The following is a 10,492-nucleotide window of genomic DNA, read 5'->3' on the forward strand; positions in this document are numbered from 1 at the left end:
GGCTAGGACCGGCGCCGGTCCCCCACACCGCCCCCTGGGGCTCGGCTCGGCACAACCGGCCACCCACAACCGGGGTAGCCGGACCTCTTTCTCCTCTTGCCTCTCACATATACCTATACATACATACATATATATACATAAAGGAGTTCATCCCCCACCCCCTTACGTCCATCCCCTCCAAGCGGCTCCTACATGGCGCCTTTATGGCGGCTCATCCCCTCCAAACCCATCCTCTCCATACCCTTTAGTCTTACATTCTTCACAATATTCAACTTCAACTTTCATTTGTTTGTTTCTCAACTACACGCCAATTAGTCAATTACTACTGGTGCAATTTTAGATTCCTACTCCACCAACTCATGCATAAATTGTTTTTACTCTACCCATTCGAATCACTCGCTGACAAAGTGCATCCTTTTACTTCAATTATCAATGCATGTATTGAATTTTCCAGGCCATCCATCAATGCATTCAAATGAATGCTACTAAAGGTATCTACTAAAAACTATTCACCCGTGACTGCATTGATGTATCCGGTACTTAATTCGAACCTACTTTCACACTTTAAATTCCTCCCCACCACATGACTTGCCATCCACAATAGCATCCTTCGTTGTTCAAGCTTGTCTGAACAGCACACTACCAAATTTGTTGTCTTTCTTTCTTTCTCCAACATCTATCACACTGATTGTTTTCTGATCTTCGAAACCACATACGGTTTTAGCGTTTGGACCGGCCTCGCAACCTACAAACCTATGCCATGAAAGTGTGTGTGCGCGGGAGCTTCTTTTGTTACAAGATTCCATGGCTGTTCTATCTTCCATTCATTGTTGGAATCGGTGATCTCGGAAATTTTTGGTAAAATCTCATTCCCTTTATCCTAATCATAGTTTACTTATATTCTTTGTTATTGCTTTGTCATACCATTATTTGAAGAGTAGCACATATCATCACTAAAACTCTTTTTGTTGTGTATACCCGTTGTGTTTAAATAGTCTTAAGTACCTAGCTGGATTTTCATTCTTCTATGATGTCAACCATATATAAAATGGATATATAACAATCTGAGAATGCACGCCCAACATTAATCCAATTTTAGAACGAATTAAAAAAACTCTATAATCATGTCTTACTTGACATGAATCATGTTTCTTAGTAGTGGACTTGTCACCTGTGTTTAGTGGCAGATTTAAAGGGTTAGTAGGGTGGGCACAGGCCCACCGTACACATCGGCGGCCGGTCCTCTACATTGTCCTTCACCGAGAGCCTTTTTTAGAGGATGACCCTGCTATTGACCAGAGAACATTAAAGATACATTGTGTCATATGCGATTTTTCCGTCATATATATTTTTCTGTTCTTCGGTGGATGAACAACAATGGTTGAAGAAGGAAAAGAAGATGACTTAGATTTTAGAAAAAGTAAAAAATACTTATAGTTTAAACCTATTATTTTTTTAGTTTTTTATGTCCTCTGTCTACTTCTACTGACAAAGAACGGCAGCCCACACCAACATTCAAAAATAGTTTTACAGTTTAAAAACCATAAACAGAATGATTAACAATTTCTCATTTCCTTCTTCAAGAAACCACAAACAGAATGATTAAGAAAACCCAATTTTTATTAGTTGATTGATAAATTAAAGCAAACCACCTCCCGAAATTAAAGCCATAAAATGAAATTAAAATATATAAGCAAGTTGAAATCCAACCAATGACTTGCAGAGTACATCTTAGTGACTAGAAAGCAATCCATACATAACAGCAAGCTCAAGTTCACGGAATTTTTTGCAATAATAGGTGGTTTGAACCACAAAAGAGTGGCATTAGGTGCTTTGGCATATTGTTTACACTTTTAGGTAAGTTGCAAGATCATACAGCGACCTTCTATGGCATTTTCTGCAAAAAACAGAAGTCCCTGCAAAAGCTGCAGCAAGTTCTGAATGATATTAAAGGTCGCTGTTTCATATATCAACTTTGATAAAGGTCGCTGTTTGATCTTGCAATCTTTGAAAAGTCGCTGTTTCATCTCACAAGCTTATTAAAGATCGCTGTTTGATCTCACAAGCTTATTAAAGGTCGTTGTTTGATCCTGCAAGCTTGATAAAGATCGCTGTTTGATCTCACAAGCTTATTAAAGGTCGCTGTTTGATCCTGCAAGCTTGATAAAGGTCGCTGTTTGATCTTGCAAGCTTGATAAAGGTTGCTGTTTGATCTTGCAAACTTGATAAAGGTCGCTGTTTGATAGTGCTTTCTTGCATAAAGTCGCTAATTGATATAGTGTTCTTAATAAAATAACTTTCATTTTTGCATAATTTACATGCAACTTTCGTTTGCTAGTAATAGGTGACTGTTTCACCTTGTTGTCTTTTTGCAGCAAGAAATGTGAGTGGTGAATGTAAAGGTGATATGACTAAACCCTAGGCTCTCACATGATATGGAATCAAACCTGCAAACTTGAATAGTTTTGTGTAAGAATTCAACTGTAGTGTAAGAAAAATATTGTCTTTTCAATATGAATTCGAAAACTGATGCACAGAATGAAGTCTTTAGATATGAACATAAAGCAAAGCACGCGAGATACATTTTCAATATCAAACGAAGCTTCAATCCTTTCATTACCGATAAATATTCAGTCAACTTTTATCAGCCGAAGATGAATTTTGAATGTCATCCTGGTCCTCTTAATGCATCGGTGTTGTGTTCTTGGACAAGAATCACCGTGCGTTTGAGGTATTCAAAAATCCAACAGAGTATAGTAACCCAATAAATATTAGATGATCAGATCGAGTGTTCTGGCAGTATATGAAAGATAATCCGGTTGGTGGAAGGGTAGAAGGTTTAATACATGCAGCAGGATTCAGCGGGATGCTGCAAATTGGGTACAAGTATGTAGACCACTCCTTAATAACTGTGTTGGTTGAGAGGTGGAGGCCAGAAACTCACACGTTTCACCTTCCTTTTGGAGAAACGACTGTGACATTACAGGATGTCAACGTGTTGTGGGGGCTACCAATAGATGGGTTGCCTATTTCTAGGGCTGACACTGGTATGTCGATGTATACTGTAAGAGACAAGTGTCAACAGGTGTTGGGGTTTACCCCTGAGGAAGCTGATGTGAGGGGCAAAAGGGTTAAGTCCTCCCGAGTTTTACAACAAATAATGTCCAATTTTTCTGAAAACGAAGCATCAGATCAAGATTGCATTTTTCGTGCACGTCAAATAATATTTTATTTGATAGGGTGCACAATCTTACCTGATTGATGTCAAATTTTTAGAATTTCTCGTAGACTTGGCCGCATGTTCGGGATATAGTTGGGGCAGTGCTGTGTTAGCTCACCTTTACAGAAACCTTTGTAACGCTGCAGCACCTAATGCTATAGCCATTACTGGCCCAGTTGCGCTTCTACAAGTGTGGGTTTGGGAGAGGTTTCGTTGTTTTGCTCCTGCTGTTGCCCGGTTCCAGTACAATGCCCCGTTAGTTGCTCGGTAGTGTGAATTGGAAATAATTAATTTTATTATTTGGTATCTATATAACACTATGTTATTTTTTTATTTATCTTTTTAGGTGGAAGGGAAGCTTAACGTGTACAGATGTTTCCACACATTGCCTGATCTCAGCTGCAATTTATGACCGAGGCAACGGTATGGTTGTTAGTTGTTGACATATAAAATTTAAGTTTGTTTGAACACATTTCTAAAGATTGATTTTTTTTTTGTTTCAGTTTAATTGGAGACCATACGACGACATTGTGGGTAGACTCCCCGATATATGTCGGAGTGGTATGGGAATTTGGCGGAGTTGTTGCCCTCTGCTATACTACTCGATTGTGGAGCATCACTATCCTCAACGAGTGATGAGACATTTTGGCATGTTCTAGTATATACCTAACCCAATTGCCATAGATAATAATGAGCATGCCAGGCTTCATTCCATGAACCGGAGCGGGAAAACCGGCTGGAACTGGTTAAGTCACGCACCGTATGTTTGTCAGTGGGAGGTACGTCATCAAAACTTGGTCACCGGGGAACTCATGACATCTGTTGGAGTTGCCAATGATTAAATGCCATGGTACATGGAACATACCGTGTTATATGTGTCTAACCCACAGTTGCCAGCTGGCCCTACGAGCGGTTTTCAAGACGAAGGAGCAAGGGCCCAAATGATGGTATATACAAGTTTAAAATTATTGAAAGTTACCTTTATTATTGTTAGTAAAAAAATTAATTATTAATTATTTTTTTGCAGTCGGAGACGATGGGTCTAATTCACCGATCTGAAGATGTGGACGTTATTCATGGTGCGGCGTATCGGGCCATTGAGATGTCTAATGTTCCACAATACACACAATATCCGACTCATCTGTCACAGGAGCCGGTGGACCTTGTTTCATATCCTCGTACACAGAGGGTAGGGAGGCCCCGACGTCGTGGTCGTGGTGGTAGAAACGTTCAAGAGGCCGGGACATCAAATTGGGGCCCAAACTTCGAAACAGGGGGGATCAGGATCCGGTGGTAACGAAGATGAAAATTTTGCGGGAAACTTTGGTGGGTCACATAACGTTGGCACTTTTTTTGCGGATGCTAATATAGCGCCAAACAATGATAATACTGATATGGGTGGATCATGGCAGTCAGTGTTGGCTACGACATGCTCCGAGGGTTTTGACGTCAGTGACTTATTGAACCCCCAACAGAATGATATGGGTAACAACAATCAGTTTGTAGACCCAAACATAAGTCAGGCGGGGTTTTTTAGCCCCTCGTCAACATATGATGGACCCCAACACAAGTCTGGCAGGGTTTGTTACCCCCGCGTCACAGATGATAACCTTTATGCCGGAGACCCAAACAGACTATCAGTACTGGGCCCCAAACCAAAGTAACGAAGATCACCGGAACCATTATACAAATGTTGAACCAAACCCCTCAGACTGGAGTCTCGACTTGAACTTGTTTCCACCATCGAATGACCCATAGAGTGTAATACATTGTGAAATAAATATATTGTGTAATACATTGTGAAATAAATATATTGTGTTTTTTGTTGTTGTTATTTGTGCAATATATTTTATTATAATTTTATTGTTCAAAGTAAACTGATACTAAAAATACACATAAACCACCACAATCATGAGGTATTTATATTTGTTTATCATTAAGGGTATAAAGGACATTTCACAATTTTTAACAAATAAGCATTTTTCTCAAAAAGAAAAAGTATTTTTAATTCAATTTCCACCCACTATAAATACCCTACCATAGGGAATGAGAAGTCCACAAAAACCACAACCACCTTTATGGCTAACCAAGGTGACAATCAAGTAGCTGATGAGCAAAACAATTCGCATGTGGTCTATAGAAACTCATTTTCGGTTCTAAACAAGTTAAGACGTCCAACCGGTCGTTCTAGCACTTCGTCTTTTCCAAAGCCGACCCAGGTCGTCCTAAATAACCCTGGGTCGTCCGCTCAGTCGAGTAAACCTGGTGGCAGCCCTCCAGAAAGAAAAAATTGTGCATTTCCAACCGAAAATTCCGAAAATTGGTCAAGGGATGCTGTTGATTTTTACCTAAACGGGGATTCCCCTTTTTGTTATTCTCGCTTTTTAGGGGAAATACAGCTACCTAGAAGCTTTTGGGGTAGCCTACTAGGCTACGAATCTAGTGCATGCCTAAATGACATTGTAAACCCAATCCTACCAGTATTAATTTTGATTATACAAATCACTGATTAGATATATTATTTTTTATGGCAGCATGTTCAAGCGTGGACGTTAAGGCTGATGCGGCTTCGACAGTCTAAACTTTTAAAAGACCCGTCAAGGAAATTGCGTTGGACAGTTTTACCTCCGCAATTTTATGAAGACGTGTGTTATACGAAGGATTGTTTAAGAACGGTAGACATGGCGGGAAAGAAGGAACCGTACCCTCCATTTTGGGAGGTTGATTATTTGTATATTCCGATATGGATTATGCAGGAGGACTGGTTACTATTCCGTGTTGATATGTTTAACATGGAAATAACACAATATTGGACTGATAAAAGATGGGGAAATGAAAAAAGACGGCTGGTTGAACACGTGATTGACATTTTTCCAATTTTCTTCAAGCATTTTCTTGACCAAATCCACTGTTGGCGAAACTCGAGATATTGCACAAAGAAAAAAGTTTCATTTGGTTTTGTTCAAGATGGTGTTCCTCAGGACAATGGTAACATTGCTAATTCAGGGGTGCTTGTCTGTATGATGATGGAGAACCTTGTAAGAGGCAAGTCGCTCATTGATGAAACTAACGTAGAAGAGACTTGTATCAACTACCGTCGCCACATGGCTAACGAGCTTTATAGATGGCGTTGTATGTAGGATGAATGTTGTTTTTGTTTATGAAGTTTGCTTTCGTACTTTCTTTATAATAAAAATTTAATGTTTCCTCATATTCTGACATATTTGGCTATTTTGGAATGGGAACTACCCCCAAAGGTTACGTTTCTGGAGGAAGGAAAGAAATCAACAAAATCAGAACCTGTCGAGGAAGGAGGATCGTCTTCCGGTGCAGTTGTGAATCAGCAACTGGCGAAACAGAAGGACGTTCATGGAAGAAATAAACAGGTTGAAGAAATTCCCGTTGTTAAAGAAGTTTGGACCTATGACAATCAACAGTTTGATTTCAACCCTAACCCGGAGGAGGATTACGACCCAGAAGTCCTGAAGGAAGCTTGGAACTATGAGGAAGAAGAAGAAGATTGGTCCTGTGTTTGGCACAACCCATATTCTGGAGAAGAGTCAGACTCGGAACTATCATCTAGAGGTGACTGCCATTGGAAATAGGGTTGCTCGTTTTCTATCATGATGTTTGTTGTAGTGGTGTTTACTTGAAAGTTTTTTGTCGTTTTCTATCTCTGATTCATCTTTTTGAACCCCACCATATTCTACCTTAGCTGCTGTCTTATGTATTTTCAATTCAATAATACGTGTGTTGTTGTGTTTAATGATTCTTAGTGAATTTTGGAACACATATCTTAATTGTTAAATTACACCAATTGAGAATTCAAACAGAAATAACAAACACAAAACATAGGAGGATACACCTAACAGTTAAAATTAAAACCACAAAAAGATACTAACTTAACGTCGGCCACAGGTCTTCCTGTTGTGCCCGGTTTCTCCGCATCTGCTGCATCGACGTGCCTGGGGTTCATCGTGGTAGTTAACATCTATCTCGTTTTGAATTCTTCTTGAACGAACCCTGCCTCGATGTGTTGTGACCCTCGAAGGGTCCCCTTGAATTGTCCAGTCCGCTTCTTCCCACTCATCTTTGTGTCCCAGGGTGAAAAAATGACTGCTATAGTGTTCCTGATAGGTGGTGGTGTGGAATATGGAGTTGGTAACGTCATGTGGTTGCTCACCCCTCCAAGCGCAAACGGCGATAGCATGGGAACAAGGGAATCTAAGCATTTGCCATTTCCCGCATGAGCACCGGTGGCGTCTGTATTCAACGGTGTACTCGTTTCCACCATCATCATTGGTTTCTTCCCTTGAAACCACCGCGTAGCGACCTTCTCTGACATCGTAGACGGACACTTCATGTTGCATGGTTACGGAATGCAACTTGTTAAACCTGGACCAAATTCGAGGGGGTAGAGGGGTATTGCAGCTTTGGGCCATCTGCGCATGGCGAGCATACTCTGATACGTCCTTGGTGAACGTATAATGAATCAAGGCTTTTACTGGCAGGAGTCTTGCTTCCCGTAAGACATTATTCATAGACTCAGATATGTTCGTCGTAAGGTTACCCCAACGACGGTTTCCGCGGTCATGAACAATAGTCCACTTGCTTTTGTCGATGTCGTTCAGGTAGTTCCAAGCACCCCGATTTAACAGCTGCATTTCCCTCACAACCCAAACATACTTTCTTCGTTGACTTGTGCTCCCGATCATCCAACACAGCTTCCTAAGAGATTTGGTCTTGAACCTACCACTAAAATTGCTTCTGACATGCCGAAGACAATAACGATGGTAGGCGTTTGGTTCCCTCCAATCCAGAAGGTTCTCCATCGCATTAATTATCTCGGCACGACGGTCTGATGGAACACAAATTCTAATGTTACAGTCTTTGGTGACGTATTCTCTCAAATTTTGGAAAAACCAACACCAACTATGAACCGTCTCTTCGTCAACTAGAGCGTACGCCACTGGCATTATGTAGTTGTTGGCGTTTTTGGTTACCGCAACCAACAACTTACCACGGTACCCTCCTTTCAAGTGTGTGCCGTCCACAGAGATGACAGGCTGGCAAAGATGAAACGCGCGAATAGAAGGACCAAATGCCCAAAAAACATATTTGAATGTTGGATGTCCTGGAGCCGAGTGCGGGTGATGAAACCATGAAACCACCGTACCAGGGTTTCGAGACTGAATCCGTAACACGTACTTTGGCAGCTCCTGAAAGTTGCTTTCCCAGGTTCCATATATCCTCTCAATTGCCTTTCTTCGTCCACGCCACGCCTTCGTATACGTAACATCGACAGACATCGCTTGCTTTATATGCGTCCTGATGTGTTTCACCTTCAACGCAATGTCTGTACGAATTTGTGGCAGGATGTGTGCAGCGATATCCTTAGATCTAAGGCACCTGTTGTTGTTGCGTACCACCGTGGAATAACAACTGTGGGCAGGCGCCCAGTTGGTAATTTGCCAAAGGTGTTGGTGTTTCTGTTTTGATGCCGTTGCACGCCATTCACACAAGGGAGCATGAGGGAAAGGGTTTTTAAAGTTTTTGTTACTGGTGTAGCATTTAACTTTGTATAAAGTTGGTTTGCTATCCATCACAAAAATTTCCCTTCCACGGCGAATGTTCCATTCTCGGATAGCAAGGTCCACCTCTTGTTTCGACTTGAAATACATGCCGAGACGTATCTGTTTTACTTTTGGATTCCATACGTCCATTGGATTATCTTCATAATCCGGACACATGTAATCCCTAAGTTCCTCGTCCTCGTCTGGGTCGTCATGTATCCCTGGAATGATAGGCCTCGGCTGAGCCAGGGTCAACTCAGTGTGTTGGTTGACTGCAGCCTCGTCGTCAGAAGTACCATCGTCGGATGGTGGTGCCTCTTCACTTTGAGAACTTTCTTCGGTGCTGCAACTTTCCGAATCATCAAAACCGTCATTATTGTTGTCACCCACCAGAAACTGGGAGGACGGAGCTACTATGTTATCAACAGGAGGCATCAAGTGGTGTTCTTGAGTTTGCCCGTATCCCTCGTTATCTTCATCAGAATCTTGGGTGTCAACAACATTACGTTGTGTAATGTCATGCAGAAGGTTTGTGAAACTCATGTGTTGGACAGGATTGACTGCCTCCCACTGAACATAGATCTCGGCAATGAAGTTGCCATCCGATACTTCGGCTAAATAGTTCATTGTTTCAACACCATCATCGTTGAAAATTTTTGTTGTCTGAGATACGCCCTGAAACGTGTACCCTAGTAACAATGAAAGGCGCACCGATTCTTTCTGTAGTTGAACATGATTACAGATTGAATCCACCAATTGGTCATACGACGATTTATGTCGCATAAGGAAAGAGGTTGTTAGCATGGATTGGTCAAACTGAACAGCCCCGTTAACAAAGGAAAACACACCGCCCCAATATAGTCTTACGAGGTATGGCCGAAAAGAATCCATGAACTAAGAAAGTGAAATGTTAACAAATGTTAACGATGATTGGGTTGTGTAAGCTGGATATAAAACTCACTAATGCACAATTTAACAAAGTGAAATGTGAAATATTTTTTTAACAAAGAAATATCAACATAGAATTGTTAAGTGCATCTGTTATGTAACACAGAACATTTCAAATTTCATGTGATGGTAAGACCTATTTGAATTTAAAACTCACTGATGCACAATTTAACAAGAAAGTGATATGAAACCGCGACCTTTAACAAGATTGTTATATCATTCAGCGACCTTAAACAAGAATGCAGAACCATACAGCGACTTTTAACAACCTTGTTATATGAAACAGCCACGGAAAAGGCCACGTTGGACGTTTTTTGACCAGATAAAAAAATGAGTTTTTACGACTTTCGGGCCCCCCTGAATGACCCGAAATGCATTTCGCCGACCAAACGCCCCTGGTCCCCGGACAAATTTACCCCTCCTTATAAGTTAGAGACAAACGAACCCGGTGGTGGGAGCCACACGGGTGAGGAAACGGCCACCGAAAAGGCCACGTTGGACATTTTTTGACAAGACAAAAAAATGAGTTTTTACGACTTTCGGGCCCCCCTGAATGACCCGAAATGCATTCCGCCGACTAGACGCCCCTGGTCCCCGGACAAATTTACCCCTCCTTATAAGTTAGAGACAAACGAACCCGGTGGTGGGAGCCACACGGGTGAGGAAACGGCCACGGAAAAGGCCACGTTGGACGTTTTTTGACAAGACCAAAAAATGAGTTTTTACGACTTTCGGGCCCCCTTGAATGACC

General features: G+C 41.4%; 1 long non-coding RNA gene across 1 annotated transcript; it reads left to right on the forward strand.

Annotated features, from left to right (window-relative positions):
- Window positions 1-508: 508 nt before the first annotated feature.
- On the forward strand, window positions 509-4,988 carry LOC110910979. The gene is made up of 5 exons (XR_002576628.2): window positions 509-858; window positions 2,376-3,487; window positions 3,567-3,643; window positions 3,724-4,167; window positions 4,248-4,988. It is a non-coding gene; the product is annotated as an uncharacterized LOC110910979 (long non-coding RNA).
- Window positions 4,989-10,492: the final 5,504 nt, after the last annotated feature.

This window comes from Helianthus annuus, chromosome 15, assembly GCF_002127325.2.
Source record: "Helianthus annuus cultivar XRQ/B chromosome 15, HanXRQr2.0-SUNRISE, whole genome shotgun sequence".
In the NCBI taxonomy this organism is placed as follows: domain Eukaryota; kingdom Viridiplantae; phylum Streptophyta; class Magnoliopsida; order Asterales; family Asteraceae; genus Helianthus; species Helianthus annuus.